Source organism: Parus major, chromosome 4A (genome assembly GCF_001522545.3).
Source record: "Parus major isolate Abel chromosome 4A, Parus_major1.1, whole genome shotgun sequence".
In the NCBI taxonomy this organism is placed as follows: Eukaryota; Metazoa; Chordata; class Aves; order Passeriformes; family Paridae; genus Parus; species Parus major.
In genome coordinates this window covers 4628385-4641083 of record NC_031772.1, presented here as the reverse complement: position 1 = coordinate 4641083, position 12699 = coordinate 4628385, and the positions used below count along the sequence as shown (strand labels likewise).

The 12699-nt window shown below is 48.1% G+C and overlaps 1 long non-coding RNA gene across 8 annotated transcripts in view; it reads right to left on the bottom strand.

The window, feature by feature from the left end:
- The window catches only part of LOC107203962, an 87360-nt gene extending 75019 nt beyond the window's left edge, over nt 1–12341 (bottom strand). For 2 of the 8 annotated variants that reach the window (XR_004497287.1, XR_001521418.2), the window contains exon 1: nt 11976–12336. This is a non-coding gene — a long non-coding RNA (uncharacterized LOC107203962). Of the gene's footprint in view, nt 1–9305; nt 10037–11975 lie in introns of those variants that run through there. The other 6 variants (XR_001521419.2, XR_004497288.1, XR_004497290.1 and 3 more) reach the window with 6 other exon arrangements.
- Nucleotides 12342–12699: the final 358 nt, after the last annotated feature.

The window sequence follows — 12699 nt, the reverse complement described above, 5'->3', positions numbered from 1 at the left end:
AGAGAAGAGAGAAGAGACGAGGAGAAGACTCCAGTACATTTTTATCAATCGTTTCTCATTTTCAGGAGGATGACTGCCCATGGTGAGAGATCTAGGTTTAATATCAGACATATTGGGAATTCTTGCCCTTATCTCTCCAAAGATAAATCAGTTGATAACATAGAGGACAAAGACAGCAGACCCACAGGTTCACATTCTCTGTGGTTTCACATCTCATGACTCCTCTGTGGAATCAGAGAGTTAAGTTAGCCCAAAGTGGCACAAAAACACCAACAAGATCACAAAATATAAAATATTTTTTAAAAAATGCAAGAGCTACCTCTCCTTTCCAAATGCTAGAGCAAAATCTGACTTTCTAACACATTGTTACAATATCACCCTGTTAAAAGCAGGGCTGATTTGGCAGCAGAGCATTTTTAGAGCACTCCTTATACCTCCCAAGCCTGGCAGATGCAGAGGCTGCAGCTCCTCTACCGTGGCTCTCCAGCTCACAAACACCTCGGTGCATGCTGCTTTTCCTTCTTAGGGACCTGCAAAAATCCCTGGCTTCTGTGTGATCCCCTGGGCTGGAACAGCATTTATGGACAAGATTCGTTTTGGGAGGTTATTTTATCAGTCTTAAGCTCACTTGCATGTGAGAACTACTTTCGTTTTATTCAATATTCCAAAAGAGCGTGTTCTTCCCTAACTAAAACATTTAATCTTGAGAGACTTTTATGTGCCCGTTTTTAACTATTGCAGAAATTCAATTAACTCCATAATTATGAACACAATTACTGTGGAGTGCTACATGTGATTTGGTGGTAGCAGTTACATAGCACACACGTACACTCGGGTTTGTGATTTCAAAACTTACAGCAATGATAATAAAAGCCAAAAATTCCCAAGTGTCATCCTTATTCTTTGGATTGTGTGTATAAATGGTTTTTAAAATGCTGTTCGTATTTTTTTCTGCCTTGCCCACGGCAGCAGGGTTGGAATGAGATGATCTTTAAGGTCTTTTCCAACCCAAACCATTCCAATATTCTATGATTTTGGGGATGAAAGGTTTTATTTTAGAAAGCACATTATTTTCAACCAAATAGGCTGGACTGCCAGCTGATCAAAGTCACCCAAACTGTGACAATTCACCTTAAACCTGACACCTTCAACTTATTCCACTGCAAACTCCCAGCAAGGGCAGTAAATGGAGTTTACTGCAATTGGAGTGGGGAAGAGAAACTAAAACAAATTAGAAAGAAGAAAGGAAAATATGTAAGTGGGAGGATGGGGAGCTCTAAAAAGGGTTCAAAACTTTCCACAGGGGCACTGCCAAGGAGCTCAGCGCCCAGCCCAGCGTGGGTGCTCCAGCTGCTCGGGAGCAGGATGTGCCCAGCTGTGCCAGGGGCTGCCTGGCAGGAGCCATCCCACAAACCCTCCCCAGGTGGCCACGGGCTGGGGCTGTGGGCTGGCCACTTGCCAGGCTCAGCCTGAGCCATTCCCTGCCTTGGAAGAGCTAGAACACGCCGGGGTTTGCGCGAGCGATGAGGCACCGGGCGGGGACAGCAAGGGCTCTGAGGATGTTACATTTGGGGGGCTTTAAGGCTGATTGGCTGAAAGGGAAGTTTAGGAGGAAGGGCATGGTCTGGTTGTAGTCAGGGAAACAACACGTTCAGGATGGGCTCAGGCTGGGTACAGGAATATCTGGGTGATGGTCACCAAAGTCCCCACGCGCCCGCTGCTGCTGTCCCACATCTGTGGCACCTCCTGGGCACAGGAATCTGCTGGCTCCTCATGGATCCTCCCTGTTCTCACCCTCATCACATCCACTCTGCACATCCAGGGCACGTTCATCACCAGGCAAAACCACCGAGGAGGACAAGGATCTTCCAGAGGCTTCAATTATTTCAGACGTTACCCAAAATCATTCCTCTGTCCCTCGTGCGGCCTTTGGTGACACTACACACACCCTCTGCTCCTGGAACCCAGCCTTGCTCCCCAGATTTCAGCACCACCCTGCCCAGAGATGTCAGCTCAAGACCCAGCCCCACATTCTCCTCTAATCTGATCAAACCCCACTTCTGCTGATGCAGAAAACATCTGCTGACATCTCCACCTTCACCCATCCCTTCTACAAGAGCTTTGTTCCCACCTACAAGTGCCCAGGTGGCAAAGACTCCCTCAAACTGCATCCAGGCTTTCATCAAGAGATGCCCATGGACCCCCAAACACATAAGGAATCAACAGTCTTTTACCATAATCACTCTTCGAGTAATTGAAAATCAGAATTACCCATGTGGCTTCTCTACATAAAAAGTGATCTGCAGCCTCCAAATCTGAATTCCAAACATGTTCGTGTGAAACATTTGAAATACAAAATGCAGTTCCAGCTCAGTCCTTGGTGGATGTCAGGCACGGCTGGAAAACTATTGCAGGTGCTATTTTAAATGAAAAAAAAAGTGAAGGGTGTAATAAGAATGGAGGTCAAAGCATTTCCAGACTTGCCAAGGGTTAGATCTCACCAACAGAGTAAAATATTTAAGCTTTAACAGAAAGCTATAAATGCAAATATATATAAAATGAAGCATAAAATAGGCTTCTTATAGAAATTCATCTCTCCTAACATGAACAGTACAAATATTTCACAACATGTCAAACCCACTGTATCTGTACATTCATGCTTTCCTCACTCCTGGCTCTATAACCACACAGAAATGTAATTTAACAGCACTGGTAACAGTTTTCCAATCTTGGGGCATGGAACCTTTATCCCAAGGACCTGGTTAATAAATGGCAATAAATGTAAACAGAAGGCAAAAGGAGCAGACAGCAGCAGAGGGCTCAAACCCAGCCCAGCTGCCCCTACCCTCAGCCACCCCCTAAAATCACCCCAAACCCATCCCTGCAGATCGAGCTGCCATGTGGTTGTTTTCTAAAACAACATCTCACTCTGCTGAGGAAGAAATTCAGTCCCTATTCCTCTTTAATATTCATATGGAACGGAGCTACATTAGCACTAAGTTTTAATTTCAGAAACATTCTGACATTTACCGAGAACAGATTCCAGCCCTGGTTTCACACCAGGGTTTTTTTTCCATTATCACTGTTATTACTGGTATTAGTATCACTGCAGAAGTGATTAAAAGGTCCTGGATGTCTCATTAAAATAGTCTGGATCTACCTCCCTCTTCAGCACCAAGATACAATCTGTTGTTTTATAAATGGGAACCATCTTCCTGGAAATTAAATTTGAAGTATTGCCTGTTCCTCTTTTCCTTGTAAAACACAGGCATTTTTTGCTGCTTCAATTGGATGTAAAAAATATTCTAAATATTTGAAGTGGAGGAAAAAATAGTTATTACCGAATGCTGAACGCTCATAAAATGTGGAAATAACAAAAGAGCAGCAACAAACCAACTCCTCAAAACTCTCAGGTGGGTTGAGGAGAGAGATCCCCCACAGAAGTCACCAGTTTTGGTCCCTACATCTATTTTCAGGTGTTCATTTCAGCATTTAGGGTTTTCCAAAAGGCTCAGTTCAGCTGCAATTTTGGAAAAACGCGTTTTTGTTTCCCGAGATGGCCGGGCAGTTTAAGTATAAATGTTTGTGTCTCGGGGCTCCTTTCCATATCCTCCACTAAATAGGAATTCAAAGAGTCTTAGGCACAGATTAAATGCTTTCAAAAATCAATTCTAGGCTGGCATAGAAGTCAACCAGTCTGACCTCGTGATTACAGACTAAATACTTCCTTAGGAAGCAAAGTGGAGCAATATTTCATGTTTCAATGATTATTTCAGATAGCACCACCACAAATAAAATATGAGAAACCATGGTGACATTTTAAAAAGTTTATCCAGGGATAATTGCATGAGGAATTAAAAGAGGTCCCATCAGAGGGGTGGGATATCGTAGCATTAAAATCCATTAACAAAAGGGAGTATCCAATAAGCAGCTCTTCCAAACTCTAACATGCACTTTGGATTTCATGGAGTTTTGAGAAAAAAGAATCATGTAACTCAGTTTCTACCTGATTACTCTGATATTTTTACTTCTTGAACCTTAATCTCAAGACCCAAAATGCCAGAGAAAGCAGCAGTGAGATATGTACTTATTCTAATGGCTAAGGAGACTCTTCCCAAATGCCTTGGGACTGATACAAAAATAGGCTGCTTCAGTCCCATATTCCTGAGGACAGAGCTCAGATTTAATGCCCAGGCACTCCTTGCAACAGCATTTTTATTTTCCTTCTTACCAGTGTCAATAGCAGGGTAACCCCAGAGCTTTCACATAAATGTTTGCCTTGGTTTGATCCTCTAAATGTGCTACCCAGTAATTAAATCCAGTTTGTATTTTTAAAGTGCACATGGAGCACTGCTCCACGCAGAGCCAGACCGCCTTGCATTTGTCTCCACCATCTCTCAGTTCTGGGAAATCCATAAATTCATTTGTCAAAGGTAAAAATACTCCAGCAAAACTCCTTCTAAATCTTTTGAAATGGTTTGTTCAAACTCTTGACATAGCATTTTGCTCTAAACAAATTTCTAGACAACCCTGTGATTTTCCATCTCAAAATATTCTGTTTCCCTGCCATGAAACTGGAACAGAGGGTCTGAGAGAAAGGAAATTATTAAGCATTCTAGTGGGTTTTTTTCCAACAAAAACTAAGATAGAGGTCAATGAATAAGTATGTGCAGGCTGGAACTTAAATCCTCTGGGGTGACTGTAGGCTAATTAATAATTAATGCCAGAGACATGGTGTTTGAAATGCAGATGTGATAACTGGAGGCCTGGCAAAGCTGTTCAGAGGAAGCAGATTTGGATGCTATAGGGAATAGGCACTCCCTTGCCGGCTGGCTCTGAAAGCAGACCTGGGTGCAAAGCAGGGCCTATGGTTTAGATTATATTCCCCTCAGCTGTTAATTACCTGAACCTACTTTGAAGTTTTTCTCTTTTTATCCTCTGCATGAAAAGAGATTGGTTCAGCCAAGGGACTTGAAAAAATGATCAAATACATGGAGTAGAGGAGGGGAATAGAACTTCAGATATAAAAAAAGATAAGGAAGAAAAACACTCAGGGAAACACACAGGAACATATTAGGAAGTGCCCGAGTGTGGCTCGATGTTTCAAGCGAGTTGTGCTGCTCTGAGTTATTTCAGCCATTAAGCAGAACCCCCCCGTGTTTTAGGAATAGATTTGTTAAAAGGAATCTCTTGCTGTATGTATAGGGTTTACAGTAATTATTTGATGAAAGTACCATAGGTGATTTCCTATGCTATTTTTAATTCAATAAAGTCATTTAAACCTCCTTGTGTTTGGGGCTATTTAATGAGGTGTGCAACATTAGCAGAATCACCAATGAGCTGTTACTATAAGTATTCAGATTTTGCTAAAAAATGCTCATTTTTGCCAAGGAGAGAGACGGGCACAGGGTGGGCTCCTCGCTGCCACCGCAAGGAAAGGGGGCACCTGAGGGCAACCAAACCATTTTCACAGCAAGTGGGGAGTGGGGTGATCCTGCAGGGCCTGGCACAGAAAGAGGGGTGGGGAGGAAGGCTGGGGGGGGCAGGGCTGATGGGGATGAAGATAAAGGGACAGGGGGTGATGGGGATGAAGCTGGTGGGGAGACACAAGTGATGGGGATGAAGCTGGGGGGAGGCACAGCTGATGGGGATGAAGATAGAGGGACGGGGGGTGATGGGGATGAAGGCAACGGTGGGAATGCTGGTGGGGAGAGAAAAGTGATGGGGATGAAGCTGGAGGGAGGCACAGCTGATGGGGATGAAGCTGGGGGGAAGGCAGGGGTTAAGGGGATGAAGGCAGCGCTGGTGGCGATGAAGATGAGGGGGAGGATGCTGCCCGCACCCCGCGGGCGGACGGGAAGATTTTGGGGGAACTCAGAAGCTCCCCCTGAGCGCAGGAAAACACTCCGTGACCAAAGGGGGTGTGGGGGACCCCTTGCGACCCGAAGGAGCCCGCAGGGTCTCGGGGCCGGTCCCTCCGGTGCCCCCGGTGCCCCGGTCCCGGTGCGGGCGCTGCCGGCCCCGCTCGCCCGGAGCCGCCGGGTCCCTGCGGCCGGAGGGGCCGCGGAATCGCCTCTGGCCCTGGCTCGCTTTGCAGAGACAGATCGTTCCCTTTTCAAAGCGACTCCAGAGTCGCTTTTTTTGACGCTCTTCCCCGCTCGTTAGAGCCCGCCCGTTCAAAGGCGAAACTTCCCAGCAACTTCACTAAAACCCTTTGAACCAGGGGGAAGACAGTGGTGTAATAATTTTTTTTTTTCTGGCTCTACCTTTTTTACTTTTTTTTTTTTTTCCCCTGCAGTAGGGTGAAGCAATCTCTGATGAACTCAGGGCTGGCTGTGTTTAAAAATTAATTAGAAAATGCCCGTCTTCAAGGCGCAGGCGTCTCGCATTTACACCTATCCCCTTGGCATCACGGCGCAGCTTCTCCTCCTGCTGATGTGGAGACCCCACCTCGGCCCAAACCAGGGATTTTTATCCATTTTTCTCTTTCCCAGCACCGTCTTTCGCCGTGACGTAAGGAACACGCGGCTGTACTACAGCCTTACTCATAGGTGTACACCTGGGTGATGCTCTGGCTCCTTTGAGGGGTAATTCCCGGTGCCGCCGGGTTCTCCAGCCCTGGGATAGTTACTCCGGCTAAAACTCCCAGCTGAAGGGGATGAGTCCGTTCCGGGGCGGAAAATGCCTCGATTTCCACCAAAACGGGCGTGGGAAGCTTCTCCATGTCCTCCTCACGGGCGTGGGGTGGCCCGGGAGAGCCTGGGAGGGAGAGGGGCTTTTAATGGAATCACAACAAGCACACGGTTCCCTATTAAATCCTGCTAATTTTCTAGGTGAAGGCTGTGAAGTGAATGTGAGGAAGCATTAAAAGGGAATTGAATTTGCATTCCTTATGCTACAGGCACATGTTTACATGACCTTTAAAACAGAATTAAAGCTGTATCATCAGCAGCTGTAGGCAATTCACATTACTAAGGCAATCAAATCAGAAGGCTAAACTAACTATAAAACATAAATTAAACTGATAGAGAATCATCCTAATTCACTAGGTTTACTTGCAATTTACTTATCCGCTACTAGTAATTTCTAAACAGTTTGGAGAAGAGGCAAATGGGAAATACTTGGACGTGGCACTTGAAGAACGCGTTGTCCGAGGGGGAGAGCCGGCTCTCCCGGGGTTCTCCATCAGGGAGCGCGGGGATAACACGGGCCCCTAGAGCTCCACGAAGGGACTGCAAACCGATACCTGCACGGCTAAACCCCAGCTCTGGGGGTTGGCTCAAGTGCCCCCCTCCCTCCCCCCCGGAGTCCTTTCCTCTCTGGAGGACCCTCAGAGACGCCGTTGATTTTCTAAAATATGAAATAACTCAATATCCAATACAGCTCGCGTTGCACCGCTGCCTTCTGCCCCCTCCCCCATCCCCAGAGGGACACTTGCCAATGTCTGAAGCACGGTAAAAAAACCCACAAAAATCGATAGCGCCGGTGATTTCATTAAAAGTTTGCGGAGCGCCTTTCCCCGTCTCCGCTCGGGCGCTCCCGGGCCCCGGGCACCCCCTGCTCCGGGCAGCCCCCACTTTGATTTATTCCCATTTATTTCTCGCAGCCCAGGGCTGCCTCCCCCGCTTTGATGGCGACTCCCCCGTGCCCCGGGGCCCGAGGTGATTTATCGCCCGCCCGCCTCCCCCTGAACTTCTCCCCCGCAGCCCCCGGGACCCCCGGCACGGGCAGGGCACGGAGGGCGAGGGATGCTGCAGCCTCCAGAGCCTTTCACCGGGAGTCTGCTGGGCGGGGGGAGGGAAAAAAGCTGCCAGGAGGTGCCAGGGAACCGCACACGCTGGGGATGGAGCGCATGGAGCTTTTGCAGGCGCTGCTGGGGGGTTTTTTGGGGGGGCCCAGGGAGGGCTCGCGGTCTCGGCCAGCCAGCCTGCCCCACCATCACCATCCTGCACTGCCCGAGCTCGGTTCACGAAGGAAACGTCTTTTAGCAACGCAGCCTGGCCTGAAAGTTCATTTTTATAACAGCTTTGGTTGGCGCGACCTGAAGGAAGCGGGGAGGAAACTTTCCACCGAGCCGTAAACACACGAAAGTCTGGGAGAAAACCAAGAATTAGCAGCAGCATCTACGTATTTATAAACGTAAATCTAGGGATGACGAGGCGCTTCAAAATGCAGGAGGCGTTTCAATCCCTCTGCGAGATCAGGAGCATCGCTGGATGCTTTGCACGCCGACTGCTACAGCTGGAAAAGCGTATAGTTAAATAAATAATAAACAGATAAATGAAAGCAAAAACACAACACTTGAACCCAAACCCCACATGGAAATTGCTCGGTAAGCTAGCAAACAGCAACGCAGGTATTTGTCATCCAAGGAACAGAGCGATTTGTCTTCAATGTCTCATTAGTCAACAGAGGTTAACTAGCGAGCCAGTTTAGTGCGTGCTCAAATCCGACCCATTCTCCTTTAAATACGTCTGAGCAGAAAGCTGTCCGTTCGGGAATTGTATTTGGATTATTTCTAAAGCACGGGCGGGATGGCCTCTGGGGTGGCAGGAGCTGGGGGTGCCCATCTCGGATCGCATCTCCCCGATTACTGGGAAAAGCTTCACAAGAAAAAAAAAAAACAAAAAACAAAAAACAACCAAAATACAAAACAACAACAAAACACAACCAACAACCAAAAAAACACGGGATTTCTCTCCGGGATGAAACCAGCGCGTTCTTGTCATCACGTCTGTTTGAATGGCAAGGAGAGGAAAGTGCCTACGTAAAAGAGAAGGGATCGGCATTGTTGTGGGGTCTATTAACTCCTGCCGTGACCTCGGGAGCTGCCACGCAGCCCCTTCCCCGCTGCCTCTCCCCATCCACACTTCTCCACCAAACACAACAAAACCCAATTCGTGCGTTTCATAGACGGCCAGAGCGGTCCCGCAGCAAAAATGTGCACTTTGGAGAGACTTCCCGGAATATTTATGGGATGGGTTTTTTTGGTTTTCTTTTGCTCCGTCAACCAAATGTTCGAGACGAGACCTCCTAAAACCGACCCAGCTCAAAAATAACAGTGACCTGAACATGACGGGGTAGTGCACGAATTAACGACTTTTTTTTTTTTTCCCCTCAGCAAGTACATTTTTCAAACATCAACAACGTGGAAAAAAAATTAATAATAATAATAATAATAATAATAATAATAATAATAATAATAATAATAATAATAAATAATAGCAGCAATAACAGGCGATTCGAACAGGAGTCACCCAAACCGCTTCGGAAATCGCAGCAGTTAGAATACAAATACTATTTACCTTGTGATTTTTCCTGCCCGGGATTGGCTTTATTGTCCCTCCCTGGACCAGCCCAGCCGCAGCCACGCTCCTTCCGTGCCGGGCTCTTTGCTGCCGGGCTGGTGCTGGGAGAGATTTGGGGGGGGGGCTGCATTCATTCTTACATTAGGACTAGTTTAATTTGCAATCTGTCAGTCCATCTCCTGGCTGTGGCTCGGAGATGGCAGTGTGGCTCTCTCCCTCCTCTCTCCCTGCACAGCATTTACTCACGTTCAAGAGCAGCCAGCAGAGACCAAAAAAAAAAAAAAAAAAAAAAGGAACTAATTGAGCTTGTGTCGGTATTGGCTAATTTCTGCTAATACTCTGTAAATTCCTTTTTGCTTCCTAAGCTTCCCCCACGCTGGTTAGGTGTTCTCAAAGCCTCTCCGGAGCTCCAGGAGCCTCTTTCTCAGCACTGATGGGCGGCTGGGCTTCAGCAGGAGCCCCAGCGCCTGATGTACACAATGCAAACCTTAACTCCTGGCTCCAGAAACGGTTAAATTGCCCTTTCCCAGCCCCCACCCCCGTTATGATTGACTCTGTTTTTAAATTTGCACTTGTTCCCACCAAGCGCAATCTAACTCGTCCTGTCTCCAAAGTGAACTTGTGTTGAAGGTGAAGTTTTCAATATAGAGGTCACGACACCGAGGCACAGCTTACCGCTCCGAGCTTCATGCTGTATTAAACACAATCAAAACGAACCCCTTTTAGACTTTTTTTTTTTTTTTTTCCCTCTCTCTCCTTCCCCTCCCGAGGGTGAACAATGAGAGGAGGGGGGAAAAAAAGAAAAAAAAAACCAAAAATCTCTTAAATATAATAAATAAATATAATAAAATCAGCTCTGTGACGATAAGAAACGCGTTCGTGGGTTCAGGTCGCAACCTCCAGCCCGTGGGGAACACGAGCGCATCCCGAGCTCTCCAAGGGGAACGCGTGGGGCTGGGGGAGGCAGCGCTGCCCCGCTCGGGGGTGACACTGCCGCTGCCACCCAGGGGACACCGAGGGCCGAGCCACGGAACAGGGTGACCCCAGAAAGCCCCGGTGCCGCCGGTGCCAGGGGGACTCCACACAATCCCAGCTCCTGCACTTCAAAGCGGGGCGTTCTCTATAGCGACTTCTCGCTGCCCCAGGACGGTGGCTGCCTCCAGCTATTGTGCGAGCTTTTTCACGCCAAAGATTTAGCAGAAAAAATAGATATTAAAGCGAGTTATTTGCTGAGGAAACGCGGGTCCCTCCGGGGCGGGGGAAACCCAGAGCCAAAGGGGTCGAGCGCACAGTGGAACCCAAAAACTTTTTAAATTTTTTTTTCAATAATAATAATAATAATAATAATAAAAACTTTAATGGGTTTCGGTCTATGAAAAATAAGTTACAAATTCTTGCAACAGTAGCTTTGCATGTACTTATTTTTCTCCCATGTCCAGACGGGGTCGGCTATTGAATAAGGCTCTTTTATTCTGCATGGGGCAGGGGATTTGTGGCCATGGTCCCCCTTTTATTCCTCTCTCTATGGAAACCCAGATCATGGGGAGAAATATGCGAGGCTGAATAAAGAAAAGCAGCAGAAAGGACCGCTTGAGAGCGGCATCTGTTACACTTGGGAAGTTAGACTGACAGGAAAGAGCTAAAGAAACCCTCTCCAGCAGATTAGTTAGAACAGCAAGAAGATTTAACTATATGCAGATAAAAACACTATAAAATCCACCATACTCTGCTATAGGCGAGGTGAGAGCCGCCTCGGCAGGAGCAGAGCCGGGTTCTGCCTTAGCTACGTTTGCAGCAAAGATTAAAATGGGACATTCGGGGTTTTATTTCCCTGCCAGAGACTCTGCCTTAATTAAACGGCGGATCTGAACATCTATTTTCACGGGCAATGGGATTTGAAAAATTGTTTCGGAAGTTAAAGTGCAAATTAATTTTAAATAATTTAGTTACGTTTTTATACAGTGCGGATTTGATGTTGTTGGGGGGGGTTTTTGGGTGTTTTTTTTTTTCGTTTTCTTTTTTTCCCCCGCGGGCTGCGGTGATGTTTATTTCGAGGAGCTTGTGAAGGCGGAGAGTGGGGGGGAAAAAAAAAAATAAAGGAAAGAAGGGGGGGGGGAAGAGATAAAAAAAAAATTAAAAAAGGAAAAGGGAAAAAATAAAAAGGAAAGGCTAAAAAAAAACTAACGAGGAAGAAACTGCTGCTAGAACTCCTTCCCTGCCCTCCCTGCGCTCGGGAGGGCTCGGCCGCGGAGCTGCGCGCCCCGCACCGCCCGCACAGCCCCGCACCGGGAGCGCGGCTCCAGCGGGGACATTCCCATCTCCCGAACCTCCCGCCGACCCCCCCGCCTCACAACCCCCCCCCCCCGCCGCCCCTCTACCCGCAAACTTCATTTTTTTATTTACTTTTCCTTCTTTTTGGTTTATTTTCCGAGTCGCCGCCCCCCCCTTCCCCGCACCCCCGCGGGTGCGCAGCGCAGCGCTCGCCCGGCGGGGACCCGCGGAGTCCCCGATATATCGCGATTTGCCCCAGCCCGCTCTGCTCCTCACCACCCAGCCCTGCCTTTACCCCTCTCACACGCTGCCCCGGCGAGAAATTATTGTGATTATTATTATTATAATGAGGGAAGCGATGGGACCCGGCTCGGAAGGAACCGGAGGAGCGCTCACCTTATTTAGATCTATTTTCTCATTTTCTTGAATTTTCTTCAGATCTGTCTTCTCAGAGAAACTAATGCCTTAATGACTTTCTGGTAGCTGCAAGCCTTCTTTTATTTCTGCTAAATATATGAAAATGTATGCAAATTTAAATCAAGCTTAACCTAGGAGCTCTTGCAATATATTTAATGGAATTTCAAACCAATAAGGGGACTCTGATGCAGTCTTCTGGAAGTGCAAATATAATTACGCAGCTCGGTTACCTCCAAAACGATGCAGGGAAAGGTCATTTTGGAACTCGGGAGCGGGTCGGGGGTCCCGGGGCTGCGCCTCTGCCCGCCCCGCCGGGGCTCCGCGGGTGCGGAGCTCTGCCCGCCGGGCCCGAGCGCGCCGGGGGCTCCGCGCTCCCCCCGCTCCTCCCGCGGGGGGGTCCCGGCCACCACACGCGCCTTTTCCCCCCATTCTTTTCCCTTTTCTCACGTTTTTCTCCCCTTGCCCCCCCTTCCCGCGACCCCTTGCTCCTTTTTCTCCTTTTTTCCCCTGTTTTGCCCTGCAGCCCGCCCGCCAGGCGCGCACCGGCGGCGCACCGCGCCCGCGCTGCGAACTTTGAGGAGCATCCACCGGGATTTACCGGCGGGGAGCTCCTGTCATTGGGGGCTTCTTTTTTTATTATTATTTGGGGCTTTTCTCAGTTTTTTTTTCCTGCCGACCGAACGGCCCGGGACAGGCGGAGACA